The 12,185-nt window shown below is 43.2% G+C and overlaps 1 protein-coding gene across 2 annotated transcripts in view; it reads right to left on the bottom strand.

The window, feature by feature from the left end:
• The window catches only part of SYNDIG1 (synapse differentiation inducing 1), a 548,904-nt gene extending 538,626 nt beyond the window's left edge, over positions 1-10,278 (bottom strand). The window contains exon 1 of one of the 2 annotated variants that reach the window (XM_077486217.1): positions 9,576-10,278. The gene's annotated coding sequence lies outside the window, so the exon portion shown is untranslated. The remainder of the gene's footprint in view (positions 1-9,575) is intronic. The other variant, XM_077486218.1, reaches the window with a different exon arrangement.
• Between the last annotated feature and the right edge of the window lie 1,907 nt (positions 10,279-12,185).

Genomic DNA, 12,185 nt, shown 5'->3' with positions numbered 1-12,185 from the left:
AACTGTATATATGCATGGTTGTAATGCTTGCATCTTAGCAGGCTTAAGCTTAATGCGTTTCGTGGAGTACATTCCACTTCCTCAGGAGCAAGTGCAACGTATGTAACTATAAAAACAATATATAACATTGTAATCGAATGGTTTAAGCAACAACAGAGGAAAGGGAGGGGGGAAGAGGAGAACAGCCCACGCAAATGAAAGAGTACCTTTTCCTAATAAACTCACACATCAGCTCAAAGGTAAACACGTAGACAGAGGACCATTTGCGGACGTCTGTATCCGGAATTGTGGGAGTGCTGCCCGTACACATCAAGGCATATATGGGAGGACCTCACAAGAAATGCAGAGCTCCATTGTGTAGCCAGTGGTGACATAATCAACAATCCCAAAAGAGGTCTATGAAAAATGTTTTATGTATACAGCATCAATATAAAAGTATGGCTAGTTAACATAGATCATGTGACTGTTGGTTAGATCCCAGAAGAAAAAGCACCATGGGAAGAATGTACCTAGTGTAACTTACCAGGAGTATGAACGATACTCATAGATCAGACCAATCATGACAGTAAAGTCCAAATATATGTGAGTGAACATATAACCAGAGTAAAAAAGGGGAAAAGAAATAAAGGGTTACAAATGTCAAACCCAAAGAAAAAGAAAACAACAGAAACCAGTTTGAATACCTAATTAGACCTGGTGTAACCATATTCCAGGGTATGGTGCAAAATGTCCCAACGAAGTACGGAAGAAAGCAAGCCAAGATTTGAAGTCTTTGAGAGAGTGGTATTTATGCCAATAGTGTGGAAACAGGTACCTCCCAGTGTTGCGCTAGCATTCTCAACAAGAGGGGAGCTGCACCATGACCTGGGCAGTGCTAGTCATCAACATTACTATCTTTTATATGTATTGATATCTGACTATATATATACATATGATTCACTTATGTGTCTCATCCACATTTTTTCTCAACTGTCTCGCACGCACCTCATCTAAAGTCCCAGCCTCTTTTCTCCTAATTCTCCTTTAAGTGGGCATGGCAGGGGATGTGTCCTATGCCTATATACTCTTGCTAATAGGTGTCCCTCGTCCCATCTCAAAAAGTTAGGAGGTATGCGTAGGTGCAAAAAATAATATGTAATGGAATTGTTTGTGAGAGGTATCATAGTGGAACAACCAGATTTGTTAAAGTTGATAGGAAGTCAATCACTTGTCAGGAAATCAGCAGTACGATGGCCAAATATGCGTAGCTACACTCAGGAAACTGGGACCAGATCATGTATATTTAAAGTAAGATTTATTTACAGTAAACCAAAATCCATCCAAACACCAGCACACAGCAAACATAAAGATATAAGTGAACCAAAAACCCGGTGACAGAATACCTAACCAAACGACCAAACAAACAGAAAGCATGACTAGCAATAAACTATATACAATATATAAAAAAATGAAAACAGAGAAAAGCAGGGAGGACCTAAATACCCTCCCAGCAGACAGCTTCAGGTGGAAGCTTATTACTGGGATCTGCTGGTTGCTGGGAGACACCCGCTGGTGGACACCAAAACTACAACCTTCCACTCTGGGAAGCACAGTGCCACCAGCAGGTGAATCGGGTCCATACACTTCTGCTTAAAGCGAACCTTCAATCATTTTTTCAACTTTCCATCTATGAAATCTTCTGTCATTGTTGTTTTAACTTTGGATAGTAAAATATGTATTTTTCTGCCATTAAATACCGTATACAATACTTTATACCTTATGTTTCTTGTCTGGTAAAAAGCCTATGCACAGCTCTCTCTCTGACTTTCGTGAGAGTTTGCCAGGAAGGGAGGGGGGGTGAGTCATAAGAGGGCCAATGAGAGCTGCAGGACTGCAGAGCTGGAGGTGTGCCTCTTTGTGTCTGTGTAAATCCAAGAAATAAAGAGGCAGCAGCTTCTGCTGCCCACAGTTAAAATGGTTGCAGCCAGACTCAGTGGAGGGAGATTTCTGCAGCATATTTGGCAAGTACAGAATGACAGTATATATAAAATATACTATGCAAAGTGGTTGGAGGGAAGCTTCAGAATGGCAAAGATTTTTTTTTATTAAAAATGATGTGAGCAGAATGTAGTTCCTCTTTAAACAGACTGTACAATATTCGTTTGCAGAAAGTCCTTGAAGTGGATGGGCTATTGAACCTCAAGACCATGCTTATGAGCTGAGAAAAAGAAATTAGCCCAAAATAGGTATAGGAAGTCCAAAACGGACTGAAGACTGCAAAAAAAGTGTCTGGTCTGGTGAGTCTCAATTACAGGAGGAAGGATCACGGATCCATGGATCCATCTTGTCTTAGATCAAAAGTTCAAGCTTGTCATGGTAGTATATTGACAGATCAGCAGTGACCAAAATCCCTAACCACTTGCCGACCCGCTCCTGTACATATATGTCGGCATTTTGAAGATGGATATCTCGGAAACGGCAGCAGCTGCTGTAACAACCGAGGTATCCATCTCTTCAGGAGCCGGTCATGTTTATGATAATGGTGGCCTCTGCGGCATATACCATGCGAATCAATATAATTATTTTCTAAATCAACGCAATGACAATTCAACCTGTTACTAGATAGGAGTAGCTAATACAGTGACCAATGGGGTTGCATTTAACAAACTGGTCACATACCAAGACACTATAAATTTCAACAAGCCAATCAATCTGATTTTCATTTCTAAAGTGACTAAATCCATAAAAAAACATCTTAATTAATAAAGCAAAGTAAAATGCAATGGCTTTCGCTAGCCAGACATAAAGATAAATGAGTCAATCCTTATAAATGAACCATTGAAAATGCTCATTTGACAAGACAAACAAAATCAATGTGGCTGAATTCGATTGGATTTTCTGCCAGAACTGATCCTACCTTTTCCATGAAAACAATTCTTTATTGATCGATTGTCTTCTGTTGCCACCAATGATCTCTGTAGCACCTACCACATTGAAAGATCCGATAGTTATGTCTATGGCCAACTTAAGCAATGAGCTACATAACCCATTAAATCTGAACTGTTGAAATAAGAGATTATTTCTAATTGTTATAGGTTACTGTACTTTAACCCTGTAAATAATAGTATAAAGTATATTACATTTAGGAAAGCTGATGTATGATATATGATATATGGTAGCAGAAAGCAGCAAAAACAAAATGTTCAGAATTTTTTCCATTAGGCATTTATTTATTCACAGCAAAATGCACCTCACTGCAAGCTGCCATGCTAGTACAATTGTATACAGGTATATAAAATCTGTGATAAATATTAAAACAATACAAATAATGACCAGTAACAGTCTATGCTATGCCTTTATGTGACAGAGCCGTGGTTTGGTGATTGGTCACTCAAGTCCAGAGTGCTGCTGTTTTCCCATACCTGAAACTGCCCTTTTCTTTGGGTGCAGTCCACTTGGTAAAATACTTAACAGTCAACTTTTTTAGGATGAAGTTGTCATTGAGCCTCTCGTTGCCAGGTGCGGCCATACAGTATATGCGGCAGTACACAATTGGGTTTTATGCTGTGCTGCCACATATATACAGTATGTACCGCTGGCATATGTTTTGTGCTGGGAGTATGTTCAAAGATGTGCCTCCAGCACTGTGAGCACGCTGATGACTTTCGGGTAAAATCAGAAGCCAGTAGGACAGGCTCCCAAGCACATGATCATTGTTACAGCCAATCACAATGATTGTATGATCAGGAAGCCCAAGTAATGCCTTCAGCATGAAGAACCTCTTAAGAGCCTGTGGGAGCAGTTAGTAAGTTAGTAAGGAATTAAAGTACAAATATGCACAAAACAAAACAAACAAAAAAACAGACCACTCTTCCTAGCCCACGAATGAAATCAAAACACCCAGGGACTAATTTAACTCTCTGCCATAGTGGGGGCCTCCTTTGGTGCAGTATGCCTGCCTTCAAGTCTTTAGGTAGTTATTAAGCAGGTGTAGTCAATACCATTGAAGGTTTACGCCTGAGGATATAAACAATGGAGGAGGTCACATCAGTCATTGAGAGGTAAGTAAACGCCTGGATGGGAGGTTCTAGGTCCAGGGATGGAGTTTTTTTTCCGCATTAAATAAGGGGGGACTGTATGCAAACAACACCAATTATAACTGACTAAAAATAAAATATTGCTACTCTATATAATTTCAGGACCACTGCAGCAGCAAAAAGTATATACAGTTGTGCTCATAAGTTTATATACCCTAAGGCCCCTTTCACACTGGGGCGGTTTTCAGGTGCTACAGCGCTAAAAATAGCACCTGTGTAGCGCCTGAAAAAACGGCCCCTTTCACTCCAGTATGAAAGCCCGAGGGGCTTTCACACTGGAGCGGTGCGCTAGCAGGACAGTGAAAAAAGTCCTGCTAGCCGCATCTTTGGAGTGGTGAAGGAGCGGTGTATTCACCGCTCCTAAACCGCTCCTACACATTGAAATCAATGGCACAGCGCGGCTATACCGCCGGCAAAGCGCCGCTGCAGTGGCGCTTTTAACCCTTTTTCGGCCGCTAGCGGGGGTTAAAACCACCCCACTAGTGGTCGTAGACCGCCACGAAAATTACGGTAAAGCGCCAGTGTGAAAGGGGCCTAACAGAATTTATGATTTCTTGGCCATTGTTCAGAGAATATGATTGATAACACAAAAACATTTTTCAACTGTGGTTAGTGTTTGCCTGAAGCCATTTATTATCAATCAAATGTATTTACTCTTTTTAAATCATAATGACAATAGAAACTACCCAAATGACCCTGATCAAAAGTTTACATACCCTGGTGATTTTGGTCTGATAATAAGCACGCAAGTTGACACAAAGGGGATTGAATAGCTATTAAAGGTAACCATCTTCACCTGTGACCTGTTTGCGTGTAAATATGTGTGTGTATAAAAGGTCAATGAGTTTCTGGACTCCTGACAGACCCTTGCATCTTTCATCCAGTGCTGTTCTGACGTTTCTGGATTCTGAGTCATGGGGAAAGCGAAAGAATTGTTAAAGGATCTGCGGGAAAAGGTAGTTGAACTGTATAAAACAGGAAAGGGATATAAAAAGATATCCAGGGAATTGAGAATGCCAATCAGTAATGCTCAAACTCTAATCAAGAAGTGGAAAATGAGGGGTTCTGTTGAAACCAAACCACGGTCAGGATGACCAATTAAAATTTCAGACACAACTGCCAGGAAAATTGTTTGGGATGCAAAGAAAAACCCACAAATAACTTCAGGTGAAATACAGGACTCTCTGAAAACATTTGGTTTGGCTGTTTCAAGATGCACAATAAGGAGGCACTTGGAGAAAGATAGGCTGCATGGTCGAGTCGCCAGAAAAAATTACTACACAAATGCCACAAAGTATGCCGCTTACAATACGCCAAACAGTGAAGAGACAAGCCTCAAACCTTCTGACACAAAGTCATTTGGAGCGATGAGACCAAAATTGAGCTTTTTGGCCACAACCATAAATGCTACATTTGGAGAGGCATCAACAAGGCCTATGATGAAAGGTACGGAGGTGGATCGCTGATGTTTTGCAGATGTGTGAGCTACAAAGGCACAGGTAATTTGGTCAAAATTGTTGGCAAGATGAATGCAGTATGTTATCAGAAAATACTGGAGGAACATTTGCATTCATCAGCCAGGAAGCTGTGCATATACTTGGACATTCCAACATGACAATGATACAAAACACAAGGCCAAGTTGACCTGTCATTGGCTACAACAGAATAAAGTGAAGGTTCTGGAGTGGCCATCTCAGTCTCCTGACCTCAATATCATTGAACCACTCCTTGAAAGGGGAGATCTCAAATTTGCAGATCATGCAAGACAGCCCAAGAATTTACGGAAATTGGAGGCTTTTTTCCAAGAGGAATGGGCAGCTATACCATCTGAGAAAATAAAGAGCCTCATGCACAAATACCACAAAAAACTTCAAGCTGTCATTGATGTTAAAGGGGGCAATGCACGGGGAACTGGGGTATTTAAACTTTTGATCAGGGACATATGGGTAGTTTCTGTTGTCATTATGACTTAAAAAGAGTAAACACAGTTGATTGATAATACATGGCTTCAGCCAAACACTAACCATGAGTGAACGAAAAGTTTTTGTGTTATCATTAATATTCTCTGAAAAATGGCCAAGAAATCATAAATTCCGCCAGGGTATGTAAACTTATGAGCACTGTACTAAGGCCTGTACTAGGGCCTGGTTCACACTAGTTCAATTTCAGATCTGACTTATGTCGCACAGAATTACATGACAATGGAAATCACAATATTTTCCATGATGCCTGTCCACATTACTGTAGTACGATTTTGGAGTCTGGTGCTACTTTGGTGCAATTACAGCATGATTCTGGTCCCATGGAATATGCAAACCACATCCAAGTTGCATCAGATTTTTGCACTATTGTGCAATATTGTGCAAAATCCACTGTTTAGTATAATCACTACGTATTTTTTTTTAAATATGGCAGAGCAAAGTGTAATGCCTGTGTTCAAAGCGCAGTAACCCATGACATTAACAATGGACAAAGCAGTATAAAGTGCAACAACACTGTGCAAAAGGGGAGTAACTCATGGCATTACCCAAAGACAAAGCAGTATAAACTGCGACACAACTGTGCAAAGTGCAGGTAACCCCTGGAGGTAACCCCTGGTGCTAGCCAGGGAAAAAAATGGTAAAGAGATACAACACCATGAAAACTTCAGTAACCCATGGCATTAGCCAAAGGCAAAATGGCATAAAGTGCACCAAGACTGCTCAAAGTGCAGTAACCCATGGCATTGGCAAAAGACAATGCTGTAAAAAGTGCTACATCATGCAAAGTGCTGCAACACAAAAACAAAGCAGTATAAAGTGTGACAAGACTGTGCAAAATACAGTAACCCATGGCATTAGCCAAATACAAAGTGGTATAAAGTGCAACAACCATGTTCAAAGTGCAGTAACCCGTGGCATTAGCAACGGTCAATTTGGTATAAAGTGCTACATCTTGCAAAGTTCTGCAACACAAAGACAAAGCAGTATAAAGTGTGACAAGACCAGGGGTCAAGTCTTGGGGAAAAAAGTGTGGGAACTCCCACCCAAGATCCACTCGCCTACCAAAAAAAAAAAAAAATTATACGCTCATATGCACGAACGATATGATCCTCAATAAACATAAATACAGTAATTCTCTGAATAATCAGCATTCATTCAATTGTGCTTCCATGCAAATGTGAACATCATGTTCTGATCTTTATTGGGGAATGTTATTTTGTATATAGAGTGTTTATGTGGTGAGTTTACACTTTTCATTGAACAGAGTTTGGATAACACAGGGTTAAACGGAAAGGTCATAAATGAACTGCACATTATCTGGACATATGCTTAGGGAGTTAGTGATGTGTTCCTGCTTAGGAGATGTATGTTAGCTTGGGGGGCTGCAAACTCTGCAGGGCTCTAACACACACTCGCTGCTATTCCAACCCTTCACATATTTCCACATAAACTTCCCTCCTGGCATTAAACTATGCCAGGTATTGTGCTCAGCTTACCACCCCAAACTGATGTTTCTCCCTCAGCTCACCTCTCTCCCTGCATGTCCTGTGAGCAGAATAGCTCCTCCTCTGGGTTCTCTGATCATATGGCACTGAAGATAGAGGAGAGGAGGGGGGGGGGGGGGATTCAGCGGGACACACAGAGAAAGTATGCAGGAGACTGGGGGGGGGGAGATGAGGAGACAGAAAATCAGGAGGGGCCGACGGGGAGGATCGTATCACGAGAGGTCTGACTAAATACAATCTCTTAGCAGCAGGGACCTGATCTACTCATCAGCTAGCGGTGATTGACAGGTAGATCGAAGCGGAAGCTGTCATGGGGCCCCCTACTGGCAATGCCTGAATGGTCAGGTGTGCGGAACTTACTATTGTGAGCTTTGTCGGCAGCTGCTGGTGTAGCACCTGTCACACAGCTCGCATATTTCAAAGTCTTGCAGGACATGGCTCCTAACGGGAACTGAGTTCCTGTTGTGGAAAAAGTACAGGAACTCCGTTCCCATGCGTTCCCACAGGACTTGAACCCTGGACAAGACTATGCAAAGGGCAGTAACCCATGGCGTAAGCCAAGAACAAAATGGTATAATGTTCTACAACACCATGAAAATCGTAGTAACCTATGGCAGTAGCCAAAGACAAAGTGGTATAAAGTGCAACAAAACTGTGCAGTAACCTGTGGCATTAGCAAAAGTCAATGTGGTATAAAGTGCTACATCATGCAAAGTGCTGCAAGACAAAGCAATACAAAGTGTGACAAGACTGTGCAAACGTCATCAACCTACTGTATGGTGTTAGCAAAGGACAAAATTGTATAAAGTTTTACAACACCATGAAATTTACTGTAACCGATTGCATTAGCCAAACACAACGTGGTATAAAGTGCAACAACACTGTGCAAAGTGCAGTAACCAATGGCATTAGCAAAGGTCATTGTGGTACAAAGTGCTACATCATGCAACGTCCTGCAACACAAAGACAAAGCAGTATACAATGCAACAAGACTGTGCAATGTTCAGCAACCCTTGGCGTTAGCCAAGGACAAAATGGTATAAAGTGCTACAACACCATGAAAATTGCTGTATGACGTGACATTAGCCAAAGAAAGAGTGGTATAAAGTGCAACGTGACTGTGCAAATTGAAATAATCCATGACATTAGCCAAAGACAAAATGGCAAAAAGCGCAACAACACTGTGCAAAGTGCAGTAAGCCATGATGTTAGCCAAAGACAAAGTGGTGTAAAGTGCACCGGCTGTGCAAAGTGCAGTAAGCCGGACAAGGTAGCAAAAAAGTGCAGCAGAAAAAACATGCAAACTGCAGCAATCAATGTCATTTGCCATAGACAAAGTACAACAACACAGTGCAAAGTGTATAAATTGATCTACTAAACTATCTGATGTGAAGATGAAGAAACTAAAATATGGGTGAAGAGTTGCTCGAGTCTATAGGGTGTTGCACATTTCCCATAGCTTATTATGTGCAGCATTTCCTATATGTAGCTAAGTAGCTGTTTAATGAAGTTGTTTTGCAAGCAGTATCCAAATATAAAACTTTTCTTATAAAAACAGCTACACACTTATAAAAAAAAAAGTGTCAACATCTCCAAAGGAATCAATTGATTAATCACTCTATTATATAAATACAAACAGGATGAAATAGTAGCAGTTTAGTGCAGTGCTGATGTTCCAGCCTGCACTATTGTAGAGGGGGAATCCTGCCTGCTCACACTGACATCGATCCAGACAGTCCTGTCATTGAATTCCCCTGCACTCTCCAGCAGCAGATGCAATGTCCCCATTCATTTCTTCCTCTTATAAACAACCTATCTGCTGCATGATCACTTCCAGGGGTGTATGATCTCCCACTAAAACATGCTGCAGCATCCACATACAGCAATCCTCATCACAGCTGATCTGGTGCAATCCAATAAAAAATAAAAAATCCTGATTTCATTGAACATAAAGGTCCATTGATGGGGGATCATAGACAGCATAGGGTGCAGGGGGTGCAGGGGTACCTTACCTTGACAAGGTGAAAGCTCAGGAGAAGGGACAAAACTTGTGCTAATGATGGCAGGACTTCTCCATCCGATCCATGCAAGCGATGTCAGCCTGGGACTTGTTGGATGAGATGACACCAAGGGGGGGTGATAGATAGCGCTGGCAGGGAGGGAGCGGAGTACATGCGATCAGTCCATAGAAGGAAGAAGACTCCTGGGATCTGCAGTCACTGATCTGCTGGGATAGACGAGGCCAACTTTTCCCTGCAGCCTGCTTGGCTGTCAGGACATTTGCTGGTGCTGAGCAGAGAAGAGGGGGAGGGGGATGCTGGAGGAGTCGGAGGTAGGAGAAGAGAAGAGAGGAGAGGAGAGGAGAGGAGAGGAGGGCAGCCAGCAGTAATTTACAGCCCCTGCACAGGAGAGGTAGACTCACTCCGAGGGAGGATCCTTCCCGGTCTTAGAGCGAGCTGATCAGTCATTTGCCGGCTCCGGGGATCGCTATGATCGCCTGTCATAGGATCGCTGTGATCGCCTGTCATAAGATCGCTGTTTTATGGCACCGCATTCCGTATACAGGCGGCTGTCATGGAGGAGAACGAATCCTCAGTCCGCGCACGTCCCACCTTCCCATCCATAGACGCCGCAGATCTGATCACCCCGGACTCCATCCAGCTTCCATGTAGCCTGGAAGGACGGGGGGTGATAAGGAGGGGTGAAAAGAAAGGGGTGATAAGGAAGGGTGATAAGGAGGGGGTGACAAGAAAGGGGTGATAAGGAGGGGTGATAAGAAAGGGGTGATAAGGAGGGGTGATAAGAAAGGGGTGATAAGGAGGGGTGATAAGAAAGGGGTGATAAGGAGGGGTGATAAGAAAGGGATGATAAGGAGGGGGTGATAAGAAAGGGGTGATAAGGAGGGGAGATAAGGAAGGGGTGATAAGGAGGGGTGATAAGGAGGGGGTGAAAAGGAAGGGTGATATGGAGGGGGTGATAAGGAAGGGTGATAAGGAGGGGGTGACAAGAAAGGGGTGATAATGAGGGGTGATAAGGAGGGTGATAAGAAAGGGGTGATAAGGAGGGGTGAAAAGAAAGGGGCGATAAGGAGGGGGTGACAAGAAAGGGGTGATAGGGAGGGGGTGATAAGGAGGTGTGATAAGAAAGGGGTGATAAGGAGGGGTGATAAGAAAGGGATGATAAGGAGGGGGTAATAAGAAGGTGTTATAAGAAAGGGGTGATAAGGAGGGGGTGATAAGGGAGGGGTGATAAGGAGGGGATGATAAGAAAGAGGTTATAAGGAGGGGTGATAAGAAAGGGGTGATAAGGAGGGGATGATAAGAAAGAGGTTATGAGGAGGTGGTGATAAGGAAGGGGTGATAAGGAGGGGATGATAAGAAAGAGGTTATAAGGAGGGGTGATAAGAAAGGGGTGATAAGGAAGGGTGATAAGAAAGGGGTGATAAGGAAGGGGTGATAAGGAAGGGTGATAAGGAAGGGTGATAAGAAAGGGGTGATAAGGAGGGGTGATAAGTAGGGGTGATAAGAAAGGGATGATAAGGAGTGGTGATAAGAAAGGAGTGATAAGGAGGGGTGATAAGAAAGGGATGATAAGGAGGGGGTAATGAGGGGTGACAAGAAAGGGGTGATAAGGAAGGGGTGATAAGGAGGGGGTAATAAGGAAGGGGTGATAAGAAAGAGGTGATAAGGAAGGGTGATAAGGTGGGGTGATAAGAAAGGGGTGATAAGGAAGGGCGATAAGAAAAGGGTGATAAGGAGGGGGTGACAAGAAAGGGGTGATAAGGAGGGGATGATACGGAGGGGTGATAAGAAAGGATGATAAGGAGGGGGTAATAAGGAGGGGTGATAAGAAAGGGGTGATAAGGAGGGGGTGATAAGGAAGGGGTGATAAGGAGGGGGTGATAAGGAAGGGGTTATAAGGAGGAGGTGATAAGGAGGGGTGATAAGGAGGGGTGATAAGGAAAGGGTGATAAGGAGGGGTGATAAGAAAGGGGTGATAAGGAGGGGGTGACAAAAAAAAGGGGCGATAAGAAGGGGGTGATAAGGAGGGTTGATAAGAAAGGGGTGATAAGGAGGGGGTGATAAGGAAGGGGTGATAAGGAGGGGGGTGATAAGGAAGGGGTGATAAGGAGGGGTGATAAGGAAAGGGTGATAAGGAGGGGTGATAAGGAAAGGGTGATGAGGGGGGGGGTGATGAGGAAGGGTGATAAGGAGGGGTGATAAAGAAGGGTGATAAGGAAGGGGCGATAAGGAGGGGTGATAAGGAGGGGCATGGGTTGTGAGGCACAAACTGGGGGGAGGGGCGGGCATTTATCAAGAAAATAACCCACACAGTAAGCGCTTGTTTACGCTTGCAGTCAGCGGTGTTGAGAACAGGCGGTTGAGCCACATTTTTGCTGCTAGGAATGTAGCCAGCATGCATACAAAAATAACACCCCATGTCACGTTCACCCATCTATTCAAGTGAATAAGGCAATTGCATGTAATGCACATGTTAGCGGCATGCCGGTGCAGCATTTACATGGTTAAAACTGGTGGTGAGGAGGCAATATAAGTCTTTAAAGTGTCCTTCAGCTCCTGTCTGAAAATGTGTTTCTAGCCACTTACTGACCGCGCTATAGT

Source organism: Lithobates pipiens, unplaced genomic scaffold (assembly GCF_037356315.1).
Source record: "Lithobates pipiens isolate NorthernLeopardFrog02 unplaced genomic scaffold, aLitPip1_a1.2 Scaffold_18, whole genome shotgun sequence".
NCBI lineage: Eukaryota > Metazoa > Chordata > Amphibia > Anura > Ranidae > Lithobates > Lithobates pipiens.
The sequence above is the reverse complement of the archived record's forward strand: the minus strand, read 5'-3'. Positions and strand labels throughout refer to the sequence as shown.